The sequence below is a fragment of the Phyllobates terribilis genome, unplaced genomic scaffold, assembly GCF_046119375.1.
Source record: "Phyllobates terribilis strain yellow unplaced genomic scaffold, ASM4611937v1 Scaffold_11__3_contigs__length_659146591, whole genome shotgun sequence".
Taxonomy (NCBI): Eukaryota; Metazoa; Chordata; class Amphibia; order Anura; family Dendrobatidae; genus Phyllobates; species Phyllobates terribilis.
In genome coordinates this window covers 378,942,897-378,956,501 of record NW_027362771.1, presented here as the reverse complement: position 1 = coordinate 378,956,501, position 13,605 = coordinate 378,942,897, and the positions used below count along the sequence as shown (strand labels likewise).

General features: G+C 42.1%; 1 long non-coding RNA gene across 1 annotated transcript in view; it reads right to left on the bottom strand.

Moving 5' to 3' along the window:
• Positions 1–1,094: 1,094 nt before the first annotated feature.
• The window catches only part of LOC141166353 (uncharacterized), a 72,499-nt gene continuing 59,988 nt past the window's right edge, over positions 1,095–13,605 (bottom strand). The window contains exons 2-3 of the long non-coding RNA XR_012251285.1: positions 5,171–5,253; positions 1,095–1,281 (exon numbers count right to left, since the gene is read on the bottom strand). This is a non-coding gene — a long non-coding RNA (uncharacterized lncRNA). The remainder of the gene's footprint in view (positions 1,282–5,170; positions 5,254–13,605) is intronic.

Here is a 13,605-nt window from a genome sequence, read left to right as displayed (position 1 = left end):
GTACACACACACACAGGCATATACACACACACACAGGCATATACACACACACTGTACACACACACATGCAGGCATATACACACACACTGTACATACACACACAGGCATATACACACACACTGTACACACACAGGCATATACACACACACTGTACACACACAGGCATATACACACACTGTACACACACAGGCATATACACACACTGTACACACATGCAGGCAGCATATACATAAAAATCCATACAAACACACAAATATTACAGTACCTTGGCTTGTCTCCAGCCCACAGACACGCTCCTAATGTGGGAGACTGCAGTGCAGGGCGCGCTGTGATGTCACTTTTAGCAGACGTGCTTCCCTGTCTGCTGAGTGTGACGCTGCAGTGCAGCCCCTGCTCTCCTGCTCCCAGGCCCCTCCCACTACTGTCCTGGGCATCGCGTCGGTAAAAGTGCGTGCGCGCGCCCTTAAAGGGCCCACGACCACTTTTTTGTTTTTAAATTCTTCAGTTCCCTCTGCATGGGGCCCGGGGCCCACCGGGAAATTTCCCGGCGCCCCGCCAGGCCAGACCGAGCCTGAGTGGAAGGGTTGCTCTAGTACATAATATAACTGACTGATCGTTCTTTTATGCTCATTTGCTCTATTGTCATCTAAACACAAAGAACAACATATTTCTCTGAATACAACATCTGATTTAAAAGGGCCATTGTATAAGACTCACTAGGATAGAAGGAAAAATACAGCATGTATGGGTTTCAATGTAATGTGCTCGAATCATTAATGTCAAATTTTGTTAACCTCTTCGAGGCATTTGTTGACCCTTAAACAACAGACTTAAGGGGGAGTTGTAATCCTATATCACAAGGAATTGTAGTTTTGTTAAAGAAACAGATACACAAGAGTATGTGGGCTACAAAAATCCAGAGTAGTTTTTCGATTTATAAAGTATACAAAATATAAAAAAGTCCAAATGTTATTATTATTTATTAGTACCAACATTTTATAACACAATGTTAGCTCACTTTACAGCAACTACAGTGTCATGAAAAGGTATAAAAGTTGTTGGAAGCTAATAAGCAAATATTTCTATAAGGTACGACATATTAGGTTAGAGGACAAAGTTCAAGACTAGGTCAGTAGATATGGGTGCCATCTGCATACATGTTGATGAGGCCAAAGGTAGAGCATAATTTTCCACATCCAGTTGTGTAACGAGAGAAATGGCCAAGATCTGACACTCGGATACATCAGCACAAAGCAGAGTGAAGGGGCAAATGGTATCATTCTGAAAAGTAACAGAAAAATTAGAAGTGTAGACACAAGTTTCAAGAGAAAAATAGAGGTCAATGTGGTGAAGCAGGAAAAAGTAACCAGATTAAAGAAGACATAAAATCCTGGAGTAGTTACTGACTGTCAGTATAGCAAGATGTGGCCAAAGATGGAGCTGGGTTATATGCAGAACGGTAAATGGATGCCAAAGCAGAGGATGAGGCAGAAAAAAGGCAAAAGAGTAGTCAAACCACCCTGAAGTCTGCACAAAGTATTCAGTCCCATAGGGGAAGAGTTCAGATGCTGGATAAGGTAATAAGCCAGGTCAGAACCACACAAGGTATCATAGGAAGAATCACTTCTGCCCTGGGTTGAGATGGACAAAAAAATCATCAGGCCCCTTTCATTGATGATGCTTTGCCACCCTATACCATCCTTGAGTATCAGCATATACTATGTGTCAAGATAAAATTGGGAAGTAGGGACAGGTGAGAGATCCAGGCAGAGTCGTAACAGGAGATTGGTGAGAGAGTATAGTTTCTTTTAATTTTTTTAACTATTCTCAGTTCTTTTCCAAAATTGTTTCATGCTATAAAATCTCTTTAACTTGCAAATTCTCTGGATGATTTCTACAAGACTGTTTCTTTCAGGAGTTTACAAAGAATCCTTCAGAATGGTACACAACATAAGTAAGTAAGTTTGGCGTTTACTTTTAGCATTCATTTCTAGTGTTCCTTTAAGTGGATTCCTTTAATAGGCGGTATATCTAATAGCTTATCAGGCCTTATTAGGCAGTTAATAGTAAAGTCATCAGAATCAGACGGGTTGGGTATTTCCACAGAATATTATTAGGTGAATAATGGGCTTGCCATTGATTAAATGTCCCAAATAGAATTATTTTCTTGAGTTCTTGGAACATAAAAACTGGATAGCAGGGAGGTTGCCAGGTCCTGTATCAATCCAGGTTACAAATTCTAGAATGTAATTTGTGGCAGATTCATGGCATGTACCCTGAAATCTATGCCAATAATATATAAAACATGTTGGTATTCTTTGGACCAGGTAATTGGAACTGGAATCTGAAGGTGATGGCATTGTCAGCTTATTTCTCTTCATTTAGAAACCTGTTCCATCATTTAACACTATTGTATAAGCCCCGACCAGTGGAGTATACTAAGCACTGGGGAGGAAATTAAAGCAAAATAGAAATACTTCTCCTCCATTCCCAATGCTATATGCACTGGCTGCTGAAGAACGTGGTCTGGCTGACTGGTGGCGCAGGTGAGTGACATTGCCACCTATTATTATACTAAGTACATGCCCCTTTGGCTTTTCACTTCAGTGATCTCTGTATGTGAATTACACTTCCATTTATTACATAGTGCAAACTCTTCTTACAGCTCCTGTGCTTTTCTCTTTACTATAGCGCTCTTACACTTTCTTAAATTTAAGTTTGCGCAGTATATTTTATTACATGCAATTTCTCTTCAAATAAAAATGCAAAATGTGCAAAAAAGTTATTTAGAAACATATCATTTGAAATTATGATTTCAAGAGTGACACCTTTTCTTAATTTCTAATTTGTATGCCTATAAAAACTACTTTAGTCATTCTACACTTTTGAAAGGTTTCTGTCCAAAGGTATCTCAGCATTTTGTCATGTGGCGCCTCAATGCTAATCAGAGCAAGAAGAATCTTACGTAAAGGGAATCTGTCAGCAGGTTTTTGCTAGGTAATCTGAGGGCAGCATGAGGTAGGGACACTGGTTTCAGTACTGTGTCACTTATTAGGCTGTGTGCAGCGGTTTCAATACAATGAGTGTTTTATCAGCAGGAGATTATCACTGCCCAGACTATAGTTCTTCTGAGTCCTGGTTCAACTCCGCCCCCAGCACTGATCAGCATCTTATCATCAATATACAATATACAGTTATATGAAAAAGTTTGGGCACCCCTATTAATCTTAAGCTTAATGTTTTATAAAAATTGGTGTTTTTGCAACAGCTATTTCAGTTTGATATATGTGATAACTGTTGGACACAGTAATGTTTCTGCCTTGAAATGAGGTTTATTGTACTAACAGAAAATGTGCAATCTGCATTCAAACAAAATTTGACAGGTGCATAAGTATGGGCACCTCACCAGAAAAGTGACATTAATATTTAGCAGATCCTCCTTTTGCAAAAATAACAGCCTCTAGTCGCTTCCTGTAGCTTTTAATGAGTTCCTGGATCCTGGATGAAGGTATTTTTGACCATTCCTCTTTACAAAATAATTCCAGTTCAGTTAAGTTTGATGGTCGCCGAGCATGGACAGCCCTCTTCAAATGATCCCACAGATGTTCAATGATATTCAGGTCTGGGAACTGGGATGGCCATTCCAGAACATTGTAATTGTTCCTCTGCATGAATGCCTGAGTAGATTTGGAGCGGTGTTTTGGATCATTGTCTTGCTGAAAGATCCATCCCCTGCGTAACTTCAACTTTATCACTGATTCTTGAACATTATTGTCAAGAATCTGCTGATACTGAGTGGAATCCATGCGTCCCTCAACTTTAACAAGATTCCCGGTGCCGGCATTGGCCACACAGCCCCAAAGCATGATGGAACCTCCACCAAATTTTACTGTGGGTAGCAAGTGTTTTTCTTGGAATGCTGTGTTTTTTTGCCGCCATGCATAACGCCTTTTTGTATGACCAAACAACTCAATCTTGGTTTCATCAGTCCACAGGACCTTCTTCCAAAAAGAAATTGGCTTCTCCAAATGTGCTTTTGCATACCTCAGCCGACTCTGTTTGTGGCATGCTTGCAGAAACGGCTTTTTTCGCATCACTCTCCCATACAGCTTCTCCTTGTGCAAAGTGCGTTGTATAGTTGACCGATGCACAGTGACACCATTTGCAGCAAGTTGATGCTGCAGCTCTCTGGAGGTGGTCTGAGGATTGTCCTTGACTGATCTCACCATTCTTCTTCTCTGCCTTTCTGATGTTTTTCTTGGCCTGCCACTTCTGGCCTTAACAAGAACTGTCCCTGTGTTCTTCCATTTCCTTACTATGTTCCTCACAGTGGAAACTGACAGGTTAAATCTCTGAGACAGCTTTTTGTATCCTTCCCCTGAACAACTATGCTGAATAATCTTTGTTTTCAGATCATTTGACAGTTGTTTTGAGGAGCCCATGATGCCACTCTTCAGAGGAGATTCAAACAGGAGAACAACTTGCAAGTGGCCACTTTAAGTAGCTTTTCTCATGATTGCATACACCTGGCTATGAAGTTCAAAGCTCAATGAGCTTACAAAACCAAAAAAAGTGCTTTAGTAAGTCAGTAAAAAGTAGGTAGGAGTATTTCAAACAAGAAAATGATAAGGGTGCCCATACTTATGCACCTGTCAAATTTTGTTTGAATGCAGATTGCACATTTTCTGTTAGTACAAGAAACCTCATTTCAAGGCAGAAACATTACTGTGTCCAACAGTTATTACATATATCAAACTGAAATAGCTGTTGCAAAAACACCAATTTAAAGAAAACATTAAGCTTAAGATTAATAGGGGTGCCCAAACTTTTTCATATAACTGTACACAGAAAGCTGTGGTGTGGGTGGGATCAGCTACATGCTACATCTAAAAACTCTGATTGTATCATAAGTGCTGCACCCAGTAAACTAAGTGATACATCTTGGAATCAGGTTCTCTGCCTCTACATCATGCTGTTCTCAGATGAGGTAGCAAAAACCTGGTGACAATATTCCTTTTAACATACTGCACACAAAGTGGTTAGGAGACTGGAGCATGATTTTACAGCATGGTACTCCAACAGCAGGCAGGATTTACTTTTTGAAGAATTTTGTTACTATGACAGATTGCATTTAACTGTTCACAGTCATTCATCTGCTTATTGTACATACCTGGCAGTCCAGTGGCTTTTGTCCAGATGATCTAGTGATGTTTTTTTTAAAGGTAACCTGTTGGATCCATTATGCTTTTCTTCCTGAAGTAGAGGCAGAGACACTAATTTAAAGTGTACGTCACTTATGTGGGAAGGCACTATCAGTTTTGTTGTCTAGTCCAATGTGAGTCAGAAGTTGCAAAGCTCCTGTTGCCCACTGACCGCTGATTGGCAGCTTTTCTCTACAAATAATAATACCAAATAAGGTGTCAATCAGCATTGATTGGACAAGGGGTGCCTGCATGAAAGTAGCAGACTCCTGCCACATCAGACTCCTGCCACATGAGACTCCTGCCACATCAGACTCCTGCCACATCAGGCGCCTGCCACATCAGACTCCTGCCACATCAGACTCCTGCCACATCAGACTCCTGCCACATCAGACTACTACCACATCAGACTCCTGACACATCAGACGCCTGCCACATCAGACTCCTGACACATCAGACTCCTGCCACATCAGACTCTTGCCACATCAGACTCTTGTCACGTCAGACTCCTGCCACGTAGAACTGGTATCACCCTGCAACAATTACATTGTAAGTCCTCCAAAACTAAAGAACATTCATAGAAAAGTGATATACCACTAAAATTTGTATATATGTCACTAATTTTTGTTGCACAAAAAGATGGCAGCACATTGTATTGACAGCTTCTCATTGAGCCACCTTTGAGTAACTAGGTAGCATTCCCGTAGGTCAGATTTGATAATAATATTGCTGAAAAGCAAATGTAAACCAAAGTGAAGCCTGAAAAGAATATTTAGATGCTCAAATCAAGGATCTGCATTCGCTGGTGATTTTTACACTTTAGGAATATTCCATTAAAATAAGTAATGGAACACAAGAAGATTATTTGTAAATTATAATAATAGATTATTACAGAAAAAGTTAAATGCAGATAATAAAATCCAAACTTGATTTAAGCAATGTTTTATAGATTATCTGATCTTGAAAATTGTGTAGATATGGTTAAAATACAGTATGATTTATCACTTATTAATTTATTAGTAACTGGCATAATTCTGTAAGGCTATGTTCACATTTCCAGTATTCATCCATTAGAACGGATCCAGCAGCAATCTATTGACTAAAAAGTTGTGCAGACACAACTTTTTTGTCTGCCTGAAAAAAAACCTGATTTCAACTGGATCCATTTTTTTTAACATTGAAGTTTATGGAAAGCAAAAACAGATCCTTTTCAAATGGGAGAAAGATGAATGGCTATTTAATGGATCAGTTTTCCATGGACTTCAATGTAAAAAAAAATGGATCCATTTGAAAGGCGGACAAAAAAATTGCATCTGCACAACATTTTTGTCAGCGGATTGTTGCTGAATCCATTCTAAGGTCACGGCCTCACTATCAGTATTTGGTCAGTATTCGGTCAGTATTTTTTCCCAGGAGTGGGAGCCAAAACCAGGTGAGGAACAATCAGAGAAAAGGTATAATAGAAACAAGTCTCCAATTCTGCATTTATCACCCACTCCTGGTTTTGGCTATCACTCCTGAGAAAAAATACTGACTGAATACTGACCATGGGGCTATGGCCTAACACGCCCTCTCATGAAGCCTGGGGTGGAAATCGCTCTTGATGAATCGGGGCCATTGTCTGTGGGAGGGAACATCATGGTAAATGTAGCCTGTTTCATTGTAACTGCACTCACTAAAATCCTCAGCAGCATTAAAACAAGGGTGCAACACAGAACTAGGCAAGAGTACAGTCATGGCCAAAAGTATTGAGAATGAGACAAATAGTAATTTTTCCAAAGTTTACTGCTTTATTTTTTGGAATGGCAATTTGCATATACTCCTGAATGTCAAAGAGTGATCAGCTTAACAGCAATTACTGTACTTGCAAAGTCAATATTTGCCCAGAAAATGAACTTTAACCCCCAAAACACATTTCAACATCATTGCAGTCCTGCCTTAAAAGGAGCAGCTAACATCGTATTAGTGATTGATCCATTAACACAGGTGTGGGTGTTGATGAGGACAGGGCTGGCGATCAATCAGTCATGATTAAGTAAGAATGACATCACTGGACACTTTAAAAGGAGGCTGGTTCTTGGTATCATTGTTTTCCTTCAGTTAACCATGGTTATCTCTAAAGAAACACGTGCAGCCATCATTGCACTGCACAAAAATGGCCTAACAGGGAAGAGTATCACAGCTACAAAGATTGCACCTCAGTTAACAATCTATCGCATCATCAAGAACTTCAAGGAGAGAGCTTCCATTGTTGTCAAAAAGGCTCCAGGGCGCCCAAGAAAGACCAGCAAGCGCCAGGACCGTATCTTAAAACTGTTTCAGCTGCGGGATCGGACTACCAGCAGTGCCGAGCTTGCTCAGGAATGACAGCAGGCTGGTGTGAGTGCTTCTGCACGCACTGTGAGGCGGAGACTCTTTGAGCAAGGGCTGGTTTCAAGGAGGGCAGCATAGAAGCCACTTCTCTCCAGAAAAAACATCAGGGACCGACTGATATTCTGCAAAAGGTACAGGGAGTGGACTGCTGAGGACTGGGGCAAAGTCATTTTCTCTGATGAATCCCCTTTTCGATTGGTTGGGACATCTGGAAAACAGCTTATTCGGAGAAGAAGAGGTGAGCGCTACCACCAGTCTTGTCTCATGCCAACTGTAAAGCATCCTGAAACCATTCATGTGTGGGGTTGCTTCTCAGCCAAGGGAATCGGCTCACTCACAGTCTTGTCTAAAAACACAGCCATGAATAAAGAATGGTACCAGAATGTCCTCCAAAAGCAACTTCTCCCAACCGTCCAAGAGCAGTTTGGCGCCCAACAATGCCTTTTCCAGCATGATGGAGCACCTTGCCATAAAGCAAAGGTGATAACTAAATGGCTCATGGAACAAAACATAGAGATTTTGGGTCCATGGCCTGGAAACTCCCCAGATCTTAATCCCATTGAGAACTTGTGGTCAATCATCAAGAGATGGGTGGACAAACAAAAACCAACAAATTCTGGCAAAATGCAAGCATTGATTATGCAAGAATGGACTGCTATCAGTCAGGATTTGGTCCAAAAGTTGATTGAGAGCATGCCAGGGAGAATTACAGAGGTCTTGAAGAAGAAGGGTCAACACTGCAAATATTGACTTGCTGCATTAACTCATTCTAACTGTCAATATAACCTATTGGTACTCATAATATGATTGCAATTATATTTCTGTATGTGATATAAACATCAGACAAACACTAATAAAAACCAGAGGCCAGCAGATCATGTGAAAATATAATTTTGGTGTCATTCTCAAAACTTTTGGCCATGACTGTATATTAAAAAAAAAAGAATTACTTCTGAGCTATGGTGTCATCATATTGACACACATATACTGTAGATAATTTTCTTTATTTACTTTGAGAAAACATCATCTTAAACATGAGAATGAAGCTCTGAATTAAGATAACATTTCTTAATGCATGGCATACTAATACAGTAGAAAATAACACTAGTGATATGTCCTGATTACACTAGGAAACTCGACCTTTTTACAGCTACTCAAACAGCATTTGATGTGTAATACGTATGTAGGACATGATTTCAAAAGCAATTTACAAGGAAAGTAAAGCCGTGTAATTCTGTCTGTAGTATAAAATTAATTATTATTACGTTTTGCCTCATTTCTTCATTAAAGAGTGCAATTAGTTTGACACTATGTAAATTACTGTAATTACTCAGACAGATTTGATTTCTCCTTTGTGCTTCTCTGTATTTTTCTATATGTTTTCTATTGCTTTTTTATTATTTATACACATTTTATTTCTTTTTGCTTGCTGGACGTGCGAACACTGCTAGTCTTTAATCCTTTCATGGTCAATGTGCTCTTTTCAACAATGCGGTCCATGTGCTTTATGACTTTACTATTTTATTTTTTTCTGTTATCTTTTTGTGTTGTTCACAGTCCACCCCACTCATCACCATCACCACTGTCCTGATACATTTTATAGGCTGAAATGATATTGCTCATTTCTCACTGGTATTGGAAAATTACAAAGCGCTGCTAAAAGCTAAGCCACTGAACTTTAATTATTTTTAAACAAAGTAAAGAAATCATAATTTCTACCAATTTTACCTTTATGCATACAAGTACACAGGTATTTATTACAAATATGGACTTAACTGTAATTTTCACCCTTTTTTCAGTAGGCATGTAAGTTATTTATTAGGTTAATTTATTATATACAGTGCAATTCACACATTTGGGTGCATTATGGCCCACATATATCAAGCAGTGTTTAGCATAAACACAACCACAAAAAGCTGGAAATTGTGCCAAAACTTTCTGCACCTCACCCAGAGGTGTGGTGACTCCTTCTCTCAAGGTAAGGAGGGAGTGCTGCCCGGAACCCCAACACCCGCATTCAACACTACACTACTCCAGGCCGGCTGGAAGGGCAAGATGCACTGTGTTTCTGCTGAGCCCTGTCCCTGGCTGGAGTGGGGGGAACCAAAGAGAGGGGGAACCAGTAGTGAGTGAGGGTGGAGGATGCAGAACAGGGGAGCACCATAATAGGAGGTATATAAATGGAAGCCATCTTAGGGTGGCAGAGTAGTGCAGAGGACATAAAGTGAGTAGCAAGGAGAGAAGGGGAGCAGAGTCTCTTTAGGAGCTCTGCTCCATAAGGGGCCTAGTAATAGAGGCCCAGCAGGGGAGCAGAGGAGGAAGGCTCCGTCGACAGAAGGGATCCCAGGGGGTACGGTGAGTGCAGGACGGCACCCGCACGCCAGAATCTGCCAGGTGTCAGGGGGATCAGGCCGCAAGAAGGGAACCAGTCCCTGGACCAGCCGTGTTACTCCAGGTCTCAGCTGGAAAACCGGAGGCTTCTGCACTTCCATGGTGCAGTTGCCACAGTCTCACCCTAGTCACCGTGAAGGGCATCAAGTAGGTCCAGGAACTCCAGGTTGCCCAGAGGGACTTCAGACCACCCGATCGGGACTGTGTGTGGGAAAGCACAGGGCAGGAGGGAGAAAACCCGGCGCGAGAAGTCGGTCTAGTAAGGAACATAAAGAAAGCGGGGTTCCGTCAAGCGCTTCTGATATACTTGAGAAAGAGCTGGACCCCTTATCTGGTAGACGCAGTGCGACGCGGGAGGCTGACACCCGTACAGTGTACCTGAGGAACTTGAACAGTAAACTCGGATGACTGCACTCCACTGCCTCCGTCAGTTATTTCCGCTGCGCCATCTATCCTGCACCACAAGCCCCAGCATAACCATCATCTATACTACACTGCCCTGGGGCCCACTCCACCGGTGGGGAGCCGTTCCAACTCAGCTGCCCTACCAACCGCCCAAGAGGTCTGAAGCAGCGCTGGTATCTATTACCAGAAGCCACAGGTGACGTCACGAAATAAACCATACACTAAAAATCCCTTTTTCAAGAGAGACCCCAGAGGACGGGCCCGGGAGCCGACTGCCGTGACATCCTAAGCAAGGTAAAAGGCCCGGGTACCGAGTCCCCTATATTCCCCCTGGGTGAAACACACACAAACCTTTTTTTTACGCTTCACTATACTTGTTAGTCCCCTTAGGGTACTTGAACCTGTGATTGTCTGATTGTGCTATATACAGAAATACCACACTATTGCTACATATAGTAAAAATCACAGTCTTCTTTGAAGCCCAGGCTGGGTTTCAAGGAATCTCCATAATGACAGGCACAGAAGTCTTCAGCAGACCCCTGGCTGATGTACCAACCCATCGTCGACCTACAATCACATCACGAATGATGTGCCCCCATGCCGGCTTGCAGGGCTGCCACTAAGAAGTTCAGGGCTCCATACTGTCAAAATTTTCAGGCCCCCTTGAGACTCCATCCAGGCTCCACCCCAGCTCACCCTCCACCCCTTGAACCTTCCACAGTCCCACCGCCCACTCTTGGAAAAACTCCACTTCTGCACCACGTCCTCACCAATCACGCATTAACAGTTCCCATTGAACACCATATCAGATACATAGCCATCAGCTTTTGTTTTGACCAATAGATTTTTTAAGCCAGCCACCATGATAAGGTAGACTCTTTTGGCACGGTCCTAGTCTACTCTAACCTATGAAACATTTCTTAAAATATCTAATACTCTTTTTTTAGGTATATTTTTATTTCTTTTTAGAGGATTTTTTTTTCTTTTTAGAGGAGTGCAGCCTCGGTTAATACAAGTATATTGAGTCTGCACTAGTGTTGAGTGAGTATGTTCTATTAACCCATTCGCCGAGTATGCTCGGGCCGAGCTCCGAGTATTTATAGCTGCTCGGTGATATGGTTGAATCGCTCCCGTGTGCATGATTTGCAGCTGTTTGACAGTTTTATTACATGTGAGGAATGTCTATTTCTTACACATTCCTCACATGTAATAAAACTGTCAAACAGTTGCAAATCATGCACATGGGAGCAATTCAACCATATCACCGAGCAGCTATAAATACTCGGAGCTCGGCCCGAGCATACTCGGACAGAACATACTCGCTCAACACTAGTCTGCACCCATATAGTCGGATTCTGGCCTGGAGTCTGTATTTCACATCCTTGCAGCCACATGACCACCGTTCCTGGCTCTGACATTAGCGAATCCTCACAGATCACAGTGTGTATGATGTGAGGATTCACAAGTCTGCAGTCAGAGTGACACAGAGGGACTGCAGCTTTGTGGATTTTTGAGCGGACAACCCTTTTAAGGCTCATTCAGCTGTCTGTGAATATCGGTCTGCATTCGGACCGCAGTGCATGGACTGGCCGCAGGTCTCGTGACTTGAACTCAGCAGCCTCACAGCATGTCGGGCATTCCACAGTCTGACTGTTCTGACTGTAAAGAATCCTTTCCTAGCCTGGTCCTCTCCTCAGCCTCACCCTGCCGGATGCAGCCTCCCCTCAGCAGCCTCCCCTCACTACGCTCCCCTCACTACACTCCCGTCATTAGACTCCCCTACGCGGCCTCCTCCTCACACATTGCCCACCACCTCCTCCTCTTCACACACTGCACACTGCCTTCTCCTCACACCACTGCCTGCCACTGCCTTCCCCTCACACACTGCCCGCTTGTGGCTCAGCCTGCCTGCCTGCCGTCTCCAATGTGGCTTGTCTACAATGCACGTGGCACACTGCTTTTCTCCAGAATGAAGATGTGTGCGCAGTGTGTCATGTGACCAGCGTCTGGACCATGATGCACCCGGCGTATGTAGATGCAGTGTTGTTATGCATCTGGAATATAGCAGCCCTGAACTGTTGTCCCTGGGGGGGAGGGGAAAACCAGGCTGCCAGTGTGTCTGGGCCCCCCTTTTTGCTTATACTCAATTGGCCCCATACAGTAGTAAGAGCAGTAATGCCTTGATGGCAGCCCTGCTGATGTGTGTTAAATGTGGCTGTCAGAATTTGACAGCAGCATTTAAAAGGTTGTTAGAGACAGATCCTAGATGTAACGCACAGCCGTTACCTGCTGAGTATGGGCCGAATTTACCCTGTGAGCCCACTCCATACAACCACTACCGACTTGAGCCATACATGTACAGTAAATGTCGGTGAGGGGTTAAGAGGAGTGGAAAAGACAGTGGTCATCGCATGATCACAAGTATGCAAGTGCAAGTGAGAGGTCACGTGATGAGTGCCTGGAGTGCAGAAACAGCAGAACCTTAACGTGTATTATGTACTGTTAGCATTCTACATGTTAGACTCTTAGACACATTATATGTACAAACTCTTTCATGTGATGTAAAAAATGGGTCTTTCTAAAGACATTTTTATTAGAAATGGTACAATTCATTATCCCGTCTTCAAATTTAATATCTCACATGTTCAATGGAGTCATTGATTCACACTTATTAGTACCAGTGTGTTTAATGCCAGTCAAAATGGAGAGGGTCGTTGGCAAGGTTTATACAAAATTTATTTGCAGGCATATTCCTCTTACTAAATTGGGCACATTTTGGCCCCTTAGACAGAAATACAATCTTCTTATGCCAGCTATAAGCAGAAATGGTCATGGACCATAACTTTGCAACAATTTTCTTGCCCCATTTTAAACTTGATAAGTTATATTTTATGGTACGAAAAAAAATGGAAAAAATTATTTTAACGTTTTGCTTTCCAGTTTTAAAACAAATTTCTCCTGCTTAGTACCTTTCATTTTCTTTGCTATTACATTTTGACTTTTGTGACCTTGTATGTCCTTTTTATCAAAACTATATTTATAAAGCATACCGAAAATGCTAAGAAAACTTCACTTCACAGGAACAAGCAACAACACATTTTAGCACATTCTCCCTGCTGCATATTTTTATGATATGACTCATTTTGTAACTAAAGATTTCAGGTAATAGTGGAAATGTGCTCCTTAAGGAGAGCAGACAATACACTTATTGCTCACAATGAAGAAGTCATTCTGT